The sequence below is a fragment of the Eimeria mitis genome, genomic scaffold (genome assembly GCF_000499745.2).
Source record: "Eimeria mitis Houghton genomic scaffold, Emh_scaff2810, whole genome shotgun sequence".
Taxonomy (NCBI): Eukaryota; Apicomplexa; class Conoidasida; order Eucoccidiorida; family Eimeriidae; genus Eimeria; species Eimeria mitis.
This window is the reverse complement of record NW_013571150.1, coordinates 5,491-5,945: the sequence shown is the minus strand read 5'-3', so window position 1 is coordinate 5,945 and position 455 is coordinate 5,491. Positions and strand designations below refer to the sequence as shown.

Genomic DNA, 455 nt, shown 5'->3' with positions numbered 1-455 from the left:
TCTATGTATGTGTTTATGCATTTATTTATATATTTATGTATTTATTTATTTATTTATACAATATTTATTTATTTAATTTATTTACTTATTTATTGTGTTATTACTGCAGGCCACGAGTTTCATTTACACTGGTGAGTATAAAAGTACAAAAAAATAAATATAATTGAGGTGTCTATACACCTCGGTTGTTTCTTAGTTTAGCTGAGGTGCTGCAGCGGAGAGAATGCAGAAAAGAATGTGCTGTTTGTTTGTCTCCTATAGAAACAGAAGAAAGTAAAGATATATTAAAAAAAAGCAAAACAGAAAAAAAAACAACACAAATAAAAGAATATCAACAACAGCTGTTTAATGCAATTGCACTAGTAGGCAATACACAACAGTAAACAGCCAAAAAGAACATCATTCGCAAAAACAAAAATAAAAAAAATAAAAATAAAAATAAAAATAAAAATAAA

At 25.5% G+C, this 455-nt stretch overlaps 1 protein-coding gene across 1 annotated transcript in view; it reads left to right on the top strand.

The window, feature by feature from the left end:
- Positions 1 to 455, top strand: part of EMH_0059030 (uncharacterized protein) — a gene marked incomplete at both ends in the record, with an annotated part of 3,251 nt that overhangs the window by 556 nt on the left and 2,240 nt on the right. The gene's annotated exons all lie outside the window — the stretch shown is intronic.